Source organism: Varroa jacobsoni, unplaced genomic scaffold (genome assembly GCF_002532875.2).
Source record: "Varroa jacobsoni isolate VJ856 unplaced genomic scaffold, vjacob_1.0 scaffold_194, whole genome shotgun sequence".
NCBI classification, from domain to species: Eukaryota; Metazoa; Arthropoda; class Arachnida; order Mesostigmata; family Varroidae; genus Varroa; species Varroa jacobsoni.
The window spans coordinates 80,835-87,991 of NW_019213096.1; the positions used below are offsets into that span (position 1 = coordinate 80,835).

At 41.6% G+C, this 7,157-nt stretch overlaps 1 protein-coding gene across 4 annotated transcripts in view; it reads right to left on the minus strand.

The window, feature by feature from the left end:
- LOC111273197 (GTP-binding protein Rhes) overlaps nucleotides 1–7,157 on the minus strand; it is a 62,699-nt gene that overhangs the window by 50,285 nt on the left and 5,257 nt on the right. Inside the window, exon 1 of one of the 4 annotated variants that reach the window (XM_086973511.1) lies at nucleotides 2,387–3,021. The exons of 1 other annotated variant lie outside the window; for it this stretch is intronic. The gene's annotated coding sequence lies outside the window, so the exon portion shown is untranslated. Of the gene's footprint in view, nucleotides 1–2,386; nucleotides 3,022–7,157 lie in introns of those variants that run through there. 2 more of the 4 variants (XM_086973510.1, XM_022854899.2) reach the window with 2 other exon arrangements.

The window sequence follows — 7,157 nt, forward strand, 5'->3', positions numbered from 1 at the left end:
TTCGACTGAACTATATAATGTTTCGTGACAAAGTCGAAATATCGCTCAACTGGGTGAAATTCATCTTATATTTGGCGGAACTTATCGTGGCTCATTGTGTAGCGTATGTTCTATATGTATATGTGATCCATTTCCTATTCAATGTATCCATCTCGTAAAGCCGGAGTACCTGTTTAAAAATGGCTGCTGCGACAGATTTTTATACAGCGTCGTCTCGTAGGAACTACACAAACTGTTATCTAGCAGCAGCCGGTTTCATCTCGCTCAATAAAAAAAACTCACCATGAACTCTCGCATTTGCTTTGACTTGACGTCCGAGTGACGACAGCTACCCCTACGCTGACGAAGCTCATTTACGCAGCTAGCTAGAACTCTACAGCCGCTATGCTGTTCACACGACTGTTTATGTCGAACTGCTATTGTGTAAGGCCGATATAGACATACGCTCTAGTACTGAGAATTTTCAATCTTATAGCGTAGACAAACGCTTAATTTAAGGTTGCGACTTTGTTAGAGATACACAAACAACGTTAATCATTCTTGTTTTTCTACCTAACTATTTAGCTATAAGAGGCCGTTTTTCACCGGAAGAGTCTGTGCGAAAATGTATACACTTGATACACATTAAAAAAAATTAATGTATTCTATGTGATTATATACATTTACCCTACTATGTGTTTGGATTGTTGCTTAGAACGGGTCGCGGTGATGATACTGACAGGTTGCTTGGCAGGATAGGTTTAGAACCCTTCAGCCAACATATTCAAACGAAAATCGGTTTCTATATGCGTCTTTGGCATTTTAACTGCATTATCCAGATAGAACAATGAGCATGTTCAGGAACCTTTTGAAATGGTAGTACGCCTTTAATAGTCTGCCGTGCCTGACCTAAGCAACCTGAGACATAGAAATTTACTCTATACTATTTTCGCTAGAAATCTTCTTCTGCTAGAGCTCGTGGCCCTGCAATAATTTTACGAGGCAGACGCAGGCCCTCACGCCGGTGCCTGAGACCATGCTGCACCCATATTGTTTCATGGCCCGCAAAAGGAAAGAGTATGTAGACGCTGCTCAATTGGGGCTCACAGCTCCTAGTGCTAGTCCAAACGTCTCATTTCAGCGAGATGGATATTACTTTTGTCGAGCTTCTCTCCTAATAGATATAGCGCTACGTAATGAAACATACGCTGAAGCGTACGCTGTTGTATGTGGCTTCTGTGTAAGCGGAAATGGCAGCAAGGGAATTCGAGTTAAACTAGAATCACATCCTTATAGCTCAGTTGTAAAATTTAAAGCGTTTTAACCAACTAATATATCTAAACTAATGTATCCTAGACGAATGTTTTGTTCTTTTTAATCATGCTTTTCGTATAATATACATAGTTCAATACGTACGATAGAAGTAACAAGCTGAAATACCTCATATAAGGTACATCTTTCGATCCGCGTATCCTTCTTTCGCTAATTTTTTAACCAGGCTTTGATATAAATCCATTAACTAAATGCCGGTATTGAGCTAAATTCAACAACTGTCTTCGTCGATGATCTGCCGAGAGAAACCATTCCCTAATAGCCATCATCTGTTGATTCATGAAAACATGTTAAGTCGAACTGAAGCCATTTTACGTTATGTTGAACGCACACGATGATATGAATCATTTAGAAGATTGAAACTGAGATCTATTTATATTTCTGTTGGGTGGTTATGAATCGATTATTAATAGTTAATGCTGATAAAGATGTCTAAGTTAGTATTCGAATTAACTTTACTAGTTTAGTTACTATTTATGTATATGTTTTCCAAAAACTTGAAATGCAGGTTACACGCGATCACAGATCCTGAACATTTTTTTTTTTTTTAGCTCTTCCATCCTATTTTCTAGACAGATTCCAAGTTTAAATAAAAATCTTCGACAACTGTAAAAATACCGATACTTCGTTCTCCTTTTTCGTAGCTAGCTCTCAAAAATTGAAAACGTATTAAGGCTTCAACAAATACCTATCTGAAGGCGTTCATCTTTCAGATAAGCTTGCATTGAACATAGGGTAACTGCGCAGATAGAACCGCTGACATCAGTTACGATGGTCTGACCAGCCTTCGTAGCTCGAATCGGCCGGATCAACACCCCTTTAATAACGCTTCAGGAACAGATAGATCAACACGTCCGTCCCAGCTGTTATTGAATAGACGTAAGCAGGCATCAAACTGACGCACGTCGACAGAAAAAAAAGAACTCTACGTAGAAGTGGCACCACCAGCGGTAATATGTATAGAGGAAATCAGACGGTGGAAACTATTGGTGAAATGATTTACTTGTTGTTTTTTGTGTCACCTGTGCATAATACTTACAAACTGATCGAAATCTAAAGGTAAATGTTTGCTCACCTTGAGTTAAAGTTTTCCACATAGATAGATAACGCTTCACTTATAAGCTCACTGACTTTTTCGCCTTTGTTTTACGGGGTATAAATATTATTGACTTGTCAATCTCTCCACGACTCTGTAGCATCCCAAGGGCACCTTATGCAGCAACACACACTACTCAAATTTCAAAAAAGTTATCGCCACTTCTCCTATAGAATAAACTTCACTTTTTACTTCGCGTTTGGCACGTATTCGTCACTCAATCGTCCCTATACTCGTAAGTTCTGCCTTCTAATCTCCTGTCGTAGAATTTCGGACGAAACTTTTATAAATGCTCGCGAACAGCTGTTTTAACACGTTCAATAATCGTCCTACCGAATACTATCTGAGTACACCAGCTGGTGAGCATACAAATGCGTTTACGTGTTTTCCTGAGGCTCGTTACGCCGAGGTCTGGGCCACCGAGTTCGTGCTGCGGTACATGCGGACTCTTTGAAGCGTACCCTTCGCTGTTCCCTCACCCATCAGAAGAGAGAGTAACGTAAAGGCGATGTTGTGGCAAATAATGTGTATGGACTGAAGAGAAGGGGCATCTTCATACACAGCGGTATCCTCAGCAGCTGCGAGTGTCCATGAGCGAGACCCGCTGTCTAGCGTGGCGTTGGTCCGATGGACGTGCGGCAAGGAGGACCGGGTCAACCGCGGGATAAACGACGACCCGGCCTCGGTGCCAGCTGGGTTTAAAATAATGCAGCGCCCCTCCGCTCCGGCCTTCAGAGAAGGGAGCCAGGAATTGATAAAACCGAAGAAGCAGCTTTGAGTGTTTCCCCGCAGAAAAATAGAACTATCGGCCAGCAAGTCCACATTTCATCGTGTACAGGTTCAAATGAAATGGGTTTGGGGGTAGTTTTGGGAGTAGCGTGGCTCTGTGTTGAATGGGAAAATGATATGTGAATCGAAACCCAGCAACTTTATAGATGATAAAATAACAAGATAACGTGATGAGATATTATCTGGTTGATATTAGAAATCACCGGAAGCAGGACTGATTTCATACCTGAAAACATGTGCAACGGAAACAGAAATTCTTATCAGGAGCGATCATCCATCTAGAAAAAATGATGCTGGTAATGCTGGATAAGGTGAATAGTATAGCATGAGTTTGAACGTCAAAGATGAAATAAAACCTCCTGGATCGTGATTCTTTGCTTAACCTCTCTAAAACAACGCGTAGTCTCATCCAATGTCGTATTGAGCTTGCACGTTCAATTATCGAAAGGCTAAGGATCGTTGAGCTTCTGCGCGGTACTAACCTTTGAATACAGAAAAGTATTTTGTATACTAAATACATTGGACGGTCTCCATAGCAGACTTGTATTCGAAAACAGCTCTACATTTTTAGAATACACCAGTCGGATATTTTCATCTAAATAAGAACTACCACACGCGATGGAAGCAATTCGAAAGGAAAACGTGACTACGACAATTTAAAACCAATTCTATGATAAATGATTGCTGCTTTATTGTCCCATGCCTGCTATTACCGAGGCTCAAACATTGTTAAACAATAACATAGGACGTCATCTTAACATGACGCGGCGTTTCTACCAAAACGACTTGCCATTTCTAATCATTGATTCTTCCCTTCTTGCTTCTGTTGCTACGTCTGCTATTGAAAGACTCTAACGAACGAACCCTAAACACTTCCATAATCTATACAGACACTAATCGAAATTAACAATCGAATCAACAGGCAATATCTGTTACTTGTTCTGTTGACAGGTTGCCCATGGTCCTCTCAATACCTTACACGACGTCCCCACCCCTAACATCAGCAGGTGACAGATCCCAAAAGCCTTTTTTTAATCTTTCTTCGTCCTTCTGCTAATCGAAAATGCAGCTTGTGATAGCTCGCCCAGGCCTGTTCGAAGCATCCTTTGCCGCCTTGTCATTTGGGCTAGGACGAAGGTGGCGGCTTGGACTCACCTCTTTCCAGCCAAGTCAAGTAAAGACATGCCTTTCTATTGTTTATTCGATTATAATTCTCTGTTCTAAAAAGCACTACTTTCTAAGAGTAACTATATTCTTTCTCAGACTACGGCGAAGTGAGCAGCAAACAGCTTCATAGCTATAGATAGCTATACCTCGTCGTCTATTTTTGATTTTTTCTCTTTCTGTACACTCATAAACAACAGTGGCTTTCGCCACAGGCTTTTCAGTGAGTGATCTTCAGAAACCGCAGCGGAGTGACCGGGTGTGTGTTTTCTGCTCTGGGTTTCCCTTATGACCTGAAACAAATGAACGGTCACAGCCAACATATTGTACAACATGTCGTAATAAAGCGGGATTCTCTGCCTCCAAACTCCGTAGCAGGGATGGTCGTTCTTAGTACTGCTACCTACTACCCAAATTGCTGATTGGTTGGCCACTATCTAACCGAACTCGGCCACTGGCAGCTTGGAAGTGTTACAACTGGCAATGGTCTCAGAAAAGAGCGATAATAATGGCAAGCGTTTCCGCTCCGCCCCAGCCTAGCCCGACGATTGCTATAACTAACTGTAACAGGGTTGTCACATCAGGAATGACAATGACCGACTAGAAGGCGACCGAGTGGGCCACGAAAAGAACAGAGTCAGGAAAAATGCCCCTATCGTTTGTTTGCCTTTTGCTTTCTGTTTTAGTTAACGGACGTATTCGACACAAACGACATCCAGAGAGTTCGGACCTAGCCAGTCAGTGAATTGTTTGCTGTATTTTAGCTCATCCGTTCTTCTTATTGTGACTGCTTCTGTTACGACTCATCTGGAGCTAGCTGAGAACAAGCCCCATGGACACGATGCATTGATATGAAATGGGAAAAGCCTGGGACGAGCAGGGCTTGGGGCAGATGCAAGAAACTGATTGAGCTGACAACAGCGACAGAAATACTTGACTAGGTAACAATTTGAAGAAGAAACGTCGCGCGTCTCATAGTTAAGTAGCAAAAATTACGGTCCACGGACCGCAAATCAGAATGTTCATTTTGGCCAGCTTTGAGGTCTAAACTAGACACTCAGCCTGGGCTGCTCCGAGCAGTACTGAGCAACAATCGGGTGTAGCTCCCTTGATGTTCAAAATGGCCTGGCCCCTTCATTATTGCTAGATCGTTTCGCAACATGAGCTCACTAAGCATTTGTCAGCTAGAAAGTACTGCATTATTCTCTTAAGATCGATTCTCGTATTAAGGACCCAGCTGGCTCAGAAGAATTTAGAAAAATCTCTGTGAAGAGTTCTACATCGGACCTGCAAGCTTTCTTTAAGTTTCAAAATTTCTAGCTGTCGCCCACTTTATAGATGAGTGTCTGAAGGTTCAAAGCAAACATCGACAGTACCGAGTATAGGCGGTGAAAAAGTTCCTGAGGGTCAATTAGAATCTCATTAGCTTTAACGCGCTTTGTACTGTTACTTAAGAATGATAAGTGCACGTCAAAAGGTCAGTTCGTGATGAGGATAACAGTCCTTGGTTAATCTTAAAATTAATGCTTATTTTATTTGGCTAGCACTTAGTTCTTCTGACCGTTCAGCGCCATTTCAGTTAACTACAGCTGAGGAAATAACTGGACGCGAAAGTGAGTTCCCATCAAGGAGTTGTTAAACGCCATTGTACGACTATATATTTCTACTCGTTACGTTAATATAACGGCTAAAATATTCTTATTGTTGCCGTGTTCTTATTATACGACACAACAATGGGTCAGGAAAAGTAATGAGGCAATGGATACACACTAAATAAACGAATGTCCTAGAATATAATTCTACTGTAGGCCTAAATGTACCCGCACATCCTTCAGTCGATCTTTGTTCTGGATTTGGCTAAGATGAATACTTTTTTAAGACACCGTAGTCGGTTTAGTTAAAGGAGGTACACGCCTACCGTATCGTTATAAGTTAAATTATCGGGCTGCAAGTGGGCAGCATCGTAACATTACTAAAATGTGTTAGATCTTTTTAAATCGACTTGATAACAAAGGACTCGTTGGCCAATCACATACGGATTTATTGCCAACATTTAAGAGCATTGCCACCTCATTTTAGCCCATCATCAGTCGAGTTACCGGACAGTATGAAATACAACTGATAAGGGTTTATTGAATCACTTCTAACTTTCACGCCATATTTCTACTGTATTTTCGTAATGATCAAAATCTGCTGGAGTTTCTGTAAAATGCCAGCTTTGCATATCGCCACCGTCGTAGATATTTCTCGTTCTATCTATAACGCTAAGTCCAGTCGCTTGGGTGAACAATAAGCCTTCCTAATGTATCTTTACCTCTGTGCCATTTCAAACTCTACAAGTCACCTGTTCATAGTTGAACATGTTCAGGACCTCCTATCAAAGCGCATAGTCCCTAGTTCCGGATACCTACACTTTAGCTCTTCTTCGCTGCCCCGGAGGCCCTCGACCAGTTACCAAAGGTAACATGTACGTGAGTTTATCTCGAAAACGTTATCTCACCGTAGACACGATCTAACATGAACCTGGAAAAAATGTACACAGCCAACGATTGTGTCACGTTTTCGCGGTGGAAGTTCGCCAACGTGCTGCTTAGCGTCTGGTGAATGACAGTTCATACCCATTAAATGTTTAACATGGGCTCTACTCAAATTTGTACGCTTGCCGCTTCAGGTTATAATCGAGTGCATCACTGGGCTAAATTACTAGACTCTATTAATTATTAAAGTGTTCGATTTACTTGCATAAACACTTGCCGATTAAATGAGGCTAGAGGGCCTAGAAAAAGACAATTTCAAA